At 43.0% G+C, this 7,133-nt stretch overlaps 1 protein-coding gene across 1 annotated transcript in view; it reads right to left on the reverse strand.

The window, feature by feature from the left end:
• Positions 1 to 5,259: 5,259 nt before the first annotated feature.
• Positions 5,260 to 7,133, reverse strand: part of LOC143297164 (uncharacterized) — an 8,975-nt gene continuing 7,101 nt past the window's right edge. Inside the window, exon 4 of the mRNA XM_076609353.1 lies at positions 5,260 to 7,133. This exon is cut by the window's right edge and continues 772 nt beyond it. The gene's annotated coding sequence lies outside the window, so the exon portion shown is untranslated.

The following is a 7,133-nucleotide window of genomic DNA, read 5'->3' on the forward strand; positions in this document are numbered from 1 at the left end:
TAAACATCCTAGTCTTTTTTCGGTCCAGTCTACTTTTTCCATCAAAGCAAGAACGTACGGTAAGAAACGTATCGATATGTTTGTACAATGCTTTCGAGTCTCGATCTGTTACTGTTTTACTAAACTCTTGATGGTAGACTGTTGATTGGTTTTGAACTGACAGTTTTGTTCAATGATTGATCACACGCACCTCATCATGAGTGGTAAATGGCTTATACATGACTAAACTATCTGTATCCGTATCTCTCTGCGTGTCTCTGTTTCTGTATGTCTCTCTTTCCCTTTCTCTCTCTGCAAGGTCACCCCCTCTCTCTCTCTCTCTCTCTCTCTCTCTCTCTCTCTCTCTCTCTCTCTATATATATATATATATATATATATATATATATATATATATAAAGAAGAGGGAAACGTTTGATTCGACATAGAGATCAGTAATCAACATTGTTGGAAGTGTAAAAGTGCACATCTTTATCACATCACTGCAGAGAATCTTCAAAATGTTCCTCTCAGATTCAAACGCACGTAAAGAAGACATAGCAAAATCCTGGTTACCGGTATCCAAGACCTTCAAGGGAGTTGAGCGTCCGGGTTTTGGATGAAGGGGAGGCTATTAAGCCCTAGATCGCCTCCCTTCCCGGTAGCTTGCTGATTGCCTGACGCTGGCCTGGAGGAGGGAAAGGCAGACATCGATACAAATCTCTGACCTGCAGTTATTTTTGCATCAGTTGGCTTTTAGAGACCGTTTTGCCATCCTGTCCCGTACATCAGCCCTCGGCTTGGTTGATTAAGCGATATTGATCCTCTAGTCCATTGCAGCAAGTCTTTTTATAGTCCACGAGGTGTATTTTTGTGTCTCACACAGAACAAAGTACAAAATCAACACTCCATGTTATAAATGTGTTCACAAATCTGCCCCTTTCTATCTTTGTGGCTGCCTTCACCTCTACACCCCATCTCGCTCTCTACGATCGGCTTCGGATCCACTCTGTTTTTCGCATACCCGGATTCAAGCACTGCGCTGTTGGCCGCCGTTCTTTCTCTGTCTCTGGACCTTGCACCTAAAATGAGCTCCCCCTTTCGCTTCGTCAGATCTCCGCACTCAGCTCTTTCAAGTCTGGCCTTAAAACCATGGCCCACCTCTTCCCAAGATAGCCTCCCTTCCCTGCCTCTTCCTTGTTTTAACTTTTTCAATTTAGAGTTATGCATGCTTATGACTGACTGGTGAAAGCACTTTGATTTGTCTCTGCAAAAAAATTAGCGCTTTTCATTGATCATTATTATGGTCGAAACAGGGATTTTCCAAAGCAAGCAAAATTGATTACCTCATTGTAGTTGCAAAACTAGTCTATCGTTTGTCATTGTTAAGTTACCAACAGCACACTCAGAAGAGGAGACCCTTATATCTTCTATTAACAACAACAACAGCAGCAACAACAACAATGAGATGTACATCAAGAACTCAGTGTAGTTGCTTCTAATGACTAGTTTTCAGGCTGGATTCAGTCTTAACGTTTGGAATTTGTTGTAAATTATCACACTACACTCTTTCGCCACCTATTCACAATCTCTACCCCAGAAACATCTATGTACTGTCGTCTTATTCTCTCAAGATGAATAAGGCTTTCCCCAGTTTAAAGAGGCACAGCTGAAAATGAGAGTTCCGACCAATACCCAAACAAAGGACATGGCTGCAGAGAAATCGGCCATGAAAAGGCCTTTGCCTCCATTGCATTTTGTTGTTGTTGTTGTTGTTGTCGTCGTCGTTGTTTGTGACCCTCAAACGTCACACAAAGCAGAAGAACTCGTGGCTCATTTGAGTTTCATGAAATGAAAAGCCTTGCCCACCAACCGCCGTGGGGAGGTGGTAAGCGTCGCGGGCTGATGGCTCGGAGGACGTGGGTTCGATTCTCAGCGGAGGTGAGTGTGTTTGGGGCTTAAAGGGGAAGATTGGGACCAACACAATTGATCGAGTATCATCCACTTCACGGACGTGTCTTTGGGTGTGTTGATCTAACTTCCTGACCAACACTGCAAGTGTTTGTATCTCTCGTGCCTGGTTGACGCCGGAATGTCATTAAGACAGGAAGCGTACAGGAGGAGTTCAGCTTTGTTTCGTAGTCCCAAACCTACATGGACCTCCATAGCAGCATCGTCATCATCGTCATCTTCTTCCTCCTCCTCGATTATCAATATAAAAACGCCCCAAATCATGTGGCCTTTCATGCTCTGCTGTCATTGTGACCTCAGTTTCGATACCTTTCTACTTCCGTGCTTGGGGTGAGTCCTGTCAAGGTCTTCAGTGTCGAATGATTCATGGGGGACTGCCGTTGACAGGACATGGTGGCTGTTCCCACTCTGGGGGGGCACGCTCACTCAGACTGGCTCCGCGACTACACCATTATTGGGGCTCAGTAGGTGGTGTCCAAAGTACGTGAAATCAAAAATGGCACTACTGAGGACCACCGAAGTGACTAAGCAGTAGTTCAGAGTATCATGTGGTGTGTGACCTCCTGGCGACCTAACTTTGATGCTTCCCTGTGGACTGCCGATGCTGGAACTGCGACAGACGACCTCGGGTTGTAGCTGTGTATGGGGGACTCGGAATGAGCGGCGTGGGACTAATGCCACTGAAACTGCAGATGATGGGCCATACAACACACACACACACACACACACACACACACACACACACACACACACACACACACACACACACACGCACGCACACACACGCACTCACCAGTCATTCACACGCATGCATAACTCTAAAATTGGACAAACTGAAGACAAGGAACAGGCAGGGTAGGGAGGCTATTTTGGGAAGCGGTGGGTTTTAAGGCCAGACTTGAAGGAGCTGAGTGTGGAGACTTCACACACACACACACACACACACACACACACACACACACACACACACACACACACTTGCGCGCGTGCGCGTGTGCGCGATTCATAACTTTAGGCAGATGTAGATTGCTTGTTTGAATTTGGTTTTTGTAATGACCGTTTTAACTCTTTTTTATTTAGCTGTGGAAATATCATTCCACTGGCTGGCGTGGAAGAATGAGCAAGTACAATGGTATGCTTTGAACAAAATATAGCCGATAATTGAACACTCATTACATCCAGACCACCCTCCCCTCCCTTTCTCTCTGTGGCCTATGTATATGTCTTTGTCTGGCCTCCCGATACCTGTCTCCTTTTCTCTGTCCCTCTCTGTCTCTCTCTCTGACTCCCACCCTTTCTCTTCTCTCTGTCTCTGTCTCTCTGTCTGTCTGTCTCTCACTGACTCCCAGCCTTTCTCTCCCCTCTTCTCTCTGTCTCTCTCATTAACTCCCCCAATACAACTTGCTCTGGCCCCATAACATGTTTATGGATTCTCCGTTCCCCTGAAATAGAAAGCGCGAATTCAACGAGGGTTAGTCGAAATGCAGTGTCAAAAATAACAACAATATTTGAGAGAAAACAAAAATGCAAATACGAAGAAACATGAAATATACGTGTCCCCATCGCATGCATTTATTGCTCTTCGTCAACTCGAAACAATGAAAGATCCGTTGATATTGGTATCGATCAGAATGAACTCTTGCTAAATTGTGACAGTTTCAGTGCTTTCTGTATCTCTGTCTGTGTTACTGTCCCTCACACACACACACACACACACACACACACACACACACACACACACACACACACACACACACACACACACACACACACACACAGAGTGTGTCTCAGTGCTCTCTGTCTGTGGTACTGCCCCTTCCCCTAACCCCCGCTCCCCCTCCTACCTCCTCCCCCTGCCCCCTCCCTCACACACACACACACACACACACACACACACACACACACACACACACACACACACACACACACACATCCTTAGCAGTGAAAAGGCGTTAAACCAAAGAAGGAAAGAAAGAAAGAAAGAAAAAACACACACACACACACACACACACACACACATACACACACGCACGCACGCACACACTCACACACACACACACACACAAACACACACACAAACACACACACACACACACACACACACACACACACACACACACACATCATCTCATTTTTTCACCACCCTTCATCAGCGGTGGATCTCTATCGCATGCCAGCAGATCAACTTCAAACATGATATCACTCTCGGCCCCTAAACGCCAAAACAGTTCGCAAACTCTCGGGAAGACCGCACGAAGACACAGAAACGACAAGGCGTGGGCAAAGGGAAGTTATTCTCAGGTCGTTACAAGGCTCACCTCCCTTCCCTGGTAGCATCGTGAACGTGCATTTTGCTAGCGCATAGGTTTTCTTCTCTTCTTTTTTCAGTCCTCAAAATATTATATCTAAACCGATGAGTTTGGTATGATCATTGCGTGAGCATTAAGTATAATTGCAGCTGTGTCTCATATTGTGCACAGTTACTTTTTTTTTTTTTAATAATCTTTTTAATTACGTCACATTTTGAAATAGGTAATATTTCCAGGTAGCCCCTCCGGGTTTCCTGAACGAAACGCACATCTTGTCTTGTCTTTACTTGTCTTGTCATGTCTTTTCTTGACTTGTCTTGTCTTGACTTGTCTTGTCTTGACTTGTCTTGTCATGTCTTGTCTTGACTTGTCTTGTCTTGACTTGTCTTGTCTTGACTTGTCTTGACTTGTCTTGACTTGTCTTGTCTTGACTTGTCTTGTCATGTCTTGTCTTGACTTGTCTTGTCTTGACTTGTCTTGTCTTGTCTTGTCTTGACTTGACTTGACTTGTCTTGTCTTTACTTGTCTTGTCATGTCTTGTCTTGACTTGTCTTGTCTTGACTTGTCTTGTCTTGACTTGTCTTGTCTTGATCGTCAGTCCATCCAGGTGCATCGCTGGCTTTGGGGCAGAAAATATAATGTTCATGCAAATGTTTTTACCTGGAAATCTCACACCCACCCACCTTTATTCGCATGAAAAAATCCAGTTTTTCAGTCTTGTGTGTGTGTGAATGTTAGTAGTGTGTTCCTGTCTGCGACTGAGAAATGAAAGACCACAGGCCAGCACGCTGTAAACTGCTATGTGCTTGCGTACGCGCGCTCGCGTGTAAGTGTGTGTGTGTGTGTGTGTGTGTGTGTGTGTGTGTGTGTGTGTGTGTGTGTGTGTGTGTGTGTGTGTGTGTCTGTGTGTGTGTGCGAGAGCGTGCGAGAATGTTGGTGTGCATTTCTCTATTATGTTCATGAAAAGTGAAACAAAAACGTTATAGACCAGACACACTGCAAATTGCTGCATGTATTTTTAATACCAGAAATAAAAGCAGTAAGTAACAACAGAAGCATCAAATGGGATCGTCCAATCAAAATAAAACTAACATAAACTTTTCTTGATGGTGAGCAGTACATTAGCTGGCTGAATACACCCCTGGTTCCCGGATCTTTCAGCATCATTTTCACCATTCCCTTAAAATGAAAACAAAAAAATTCCCAAATGGTCCCTCACTTATTCTTTTGTGAACACGGTGTATTATTTTGTAGCTGACATGAAGCTGAATTCCTAGACACGCGTTTACTTTAAAAAAATCACTACACACACACAATTAATTAATTTGATTATGCATTTTTCTTTTCCTCATTCTGTCAGTGTCTTGATACTAACATCCGAAAAAAAGACATAATCATTAAGAACTGTCATTGGCTGTCAAATATACTCGTACACTAACTATATATTCTAATTGTTTCTCCAGAACGAAAGACCTTTTTTTTTCTTTTTTTTTTTTTTTAATTCTGCTTGACTGTTCTTCTGTCTGCCTATCTAATAGTGGCTGGGCAAGTGTTGCTCCTCTCTCATCTCATTTAATACTCTCATGTTTTGGTGTTTGTGAGCAACAGCGGTGATTCTGTACTGATATTATGGCACTGTTTGGGGAAGAAAAATATTAGCAAATAGAAATATTAAAAAAAAATAAAAAAAAAAACCTCGCAAAAAGCAGTATATGCAATACGCATCGTAGCTCATTCGTCATGCACAGATGGATTGAAAACCCGTATGAACATCAGCGGAAGTGTTGGCTTATGTGTCGTTTTTGTTGTTGCTTTCTTCTTCCGGAAATGAAACATCAAATCCGTTTGTTTTTATCCTTCTCTTTGTCGAGGATCCAAGAGTTGTATGTCAGTGATCTTCTTCTTCTTCTTCGTTCGTGGGCTGCAACTCCCACGTTCACTCGTTTGTACACGAGTGGGCTTTTACGTGAATGACCGTTTTTACCCCGTCTTGTAGGCAGCCATACACCGTTTTCAGGGGTGTGCATGCTGGGTATGTCCTTCTTTCCATAACCCGCCGAACGCTGACATGGATTTCAGGATCTTTAACAAGCGTATTCGATCTTCTGCTTGCATATATACTCGATGGGGGTTCAGGCATAAGCATGTATGCACATATGTTAACCTGGGAGATCGAAAAAACAAACAAAAAAACTCCCTTTACCCACCAGGCGCCGTTACCGATATTCGGACCCGGGACTCTAAGATTGAAAGTCCAACGCTTTAACCACTCGGCTATTGCGCCCGTCAAAGGGGGTTTCGTACCTGGAGTACTGGTGAACACTGGACTAGAAGATCAATGACTAACTGGTTTGGGAACAGCGCCTGACAAATAGTTGATTAAATATCTCATTGCCTTTATCCCTCCTGCCTTGGGTCAAGTGGGTTTGACCTACACACGGGCTATAAATACACATGATTTTTTCTCTCTATTTCAACAAGAAAACAAAAAAACAATCAAAGGCTTTAGTAACAATTATACAAATCAAAGTCTTTTCGAAAGGATTTAAATTATCGTCGGGGATACACTGGCTATAAAAGCACATACCCCCTTTTGTTGTTGTTGTTGTTGTTGTTGTTTCTTTTTAGAAAGAAAAGAAACAACTAAAGGTATTAGAAATATACAAAAAGTCATGATGTGTCAAAATTGTTAAACCACAGACGTTAATGTTAACTGTTGTCGTTTGTTTTATTTTTATTTGTATTTTTTTCACATGTTGAAGCATCACAATTAAATTCAATTATTTCCACGGAAACTTTTTTTTTTCTCTTTCAAGTATGACTGACGAAGAAAGCATCCGAAACGTATCAAACCAACAATGCATTTATGTTTCTTTC

This window comes from Babylonia areolata, chromosome 22 (assembly GCF_041734735.1).
Source record: "Babylonia areolata isolate BAREFJ2019XMU chromosome 22, ASM4173473v1, whole genome shotgun sequence".
In the NCBI taxonomy this organism is placed as follows: domain Eukaryota; kingdom Metazoa; phylum Mollusca; class Gastropoda; order Neogastropoda; family Buccinidae; genus Babylonia; species Babylonia areolata.